General features: G+C 44.6%; 1 protein-coding gene across 3 annotated transcripts in view; it reads right to left on the reverse strand.

The window, feature by feature from the left end:
* Arih2 (ariadne RBR E3 ubiquitin protein ligase 2) overlaps nt 1-1,826 on the reverse strand; it is a 58,554-nt gene that overhangs the window by 52,860 nt on the left and 3,868 nt on the right. Inside the window, exon 2 of one of the 3 annotated variants that reach the window (XM_026779273.1) lies at nt 616-679. The exons of the other annotated variants lie outside the window; for them this stretch is intronic. The gene's annotated coding sequence lies outside the window, so the exon portion shown is untranslated. The remainder of the gene's footprint in view (nt 1-615; nt 680-1,826) is intronic. 3 annotated transcript variants of the gene reach the window in all.

Consider the following 1,826-nt stretch of genomic DNA (forward strand, 5'->3'; position numbering starts at 1 on the left):
TTTTGTTTTGAGGCAAGGTCTCACTATACATAGCCCAAACTGGCCTGAAACTCACTATGGCCTCCAAACTCACAGACATCAGCCAGCCTCTGTCTCCCAAGTGTTGAGATTGCAGAGGCATGCATCACCACTCCTGGCTCACCTTTTTTTGAGTCAAGGCTTTTCCCCGAACCTTGGCTCACAAACTGGCTAGACTAGCTGGCCACCAAGCCTGAAGAATGCTCCTTTCTCTACCCTGCCAGCACTGGTGCATGTACACCCACCACATCCAGCTTTTCATGAGGGTGCTAGGGATTAGAATACAGATTCTCCAGTTTTTGTGGAAAGCACTTTACTGAGTGAACCAGAACCTCTGTTCCTGCAATTTGTTAAGGTTAAACTGAACTTTGTCTTCTTTAAGAGAAAAAGTTAGCCAGGTAGTAGCTGTGCATGCCTTCAATCCCAGCACTTGGGCTGAAAGATGGTTCAGTGGGTAAAGATGCCAGCCACCAAGCCTAGCAACTTAAATTCAATCCACTTATTAGGAGAGAACCAACCAAAGTTGTACTGACTTCCACATGCAATACACACACATGCACATCAACATAATAAAGGAAAATGTTAATCTTAAATCACCTGCAACTTTTTAAGATCTTTCCCGAAGGTATGACCCAAATGGTTTGTATCATATGATTTCCATCTGAAATGAAGAGAGATAATGTTTTTAAAACTGAGATCCTGCTCTTGCAAGTTTATTATTTCTGTTGCTTTTGAAACAGGGTCTCACTATATAATGGCTGGCTGTCTTGGAATTCTACTGTAGACCGAGCTGGCCTTGAACTCCCAGAGAACTACCTGCCTCTGATTCTCAAGTACTGGGATGAAAGGCTTGTGCGACCGTGCCCAGTTGTTTGGTTTTTATTTATGTCATGTGGGTGTAGGTGGCATTCATCTGAGAGTGGAAGTCAGTTCTCTCCTTTAACTCTATGAGGTACAAGGATTTAGCAGGTCTTTACAGTTGGCAGCAAATGCTTTTTACCTGCTGAACTATCCCAGTAGACCACTTTATCTTTGTTTTGTTTTTATTTGTTTTTGGTTTTTCAAGACAGGCTTTCTTTGTAGCTTTGGAGCCTATCCTGGAATTCACTCTGTAGACCATACTGGGCCATGTATACCAGGTCTGCCTTTTCCTGAGGAATATGGAAATATAGATATGTACACCCGACTACACCCAGTTTGCAAATTATTATTTATCTAGCACTAGGAGGATTGAATCTACAATTTCATATATGGCTAGCTAGGTAGGCACTTTCTTGTCCAGAGCTATATCCTCAGCCTTCTACTCCCCGGTCCCACACCCCTCAAGACAGGGTCTAAGTAGCTCTGGCTGTCCTGGAACTATGCAGACCAGGCTGGCCTCCAAATCGGAGATGAGACTGCCTCCACTTCCAGGAATTAAAGGTGTGCACCATGCCCAGCACCATTTTACTTGCCAAAGCAGGCCTAAAATTCAATACAACCTCAAGTACTGGCCCTTCATTTCCTCAGGGGGTTAGCTAGTCTGAGACCTGTCAGGGATTCTCCTGTTCCCACCTCCCACTGTAGAGTAGGAATACTGGAGTCACACACAGTGCCTGGCTTTACATGGTGGCCCATGTTTGTACTCCTAGCACTAGTGAGGTGGAAGGAAGGTCAAGGTCATCAAAATTTGAAGTCAACAGGGGTACACGTCTTATGGAATTGCCTAATAAAAATGCACCATTTCCCACAATATTCTGTGACCATGGGCATATGCTACTGCAGGAACGCATCCAAGAATGGAGTGGAATGGTGCTGGGCAGTGGTGG

This window comes from Microtus ochrogaster, chromosome 5 (assembly GCF_000317375.1).
Source record: "Microtus ochrogaster isolate Prairie Vole_2 chromosome 5, MicOch1.0, whole genome shotgun sequence".
Taxonomy (NCBI): Eukaryota; Metazoa; Chordata; class Mammalia; order Rodentia; family Cricetidae; genus Microtus; species Microtus ochrogaster.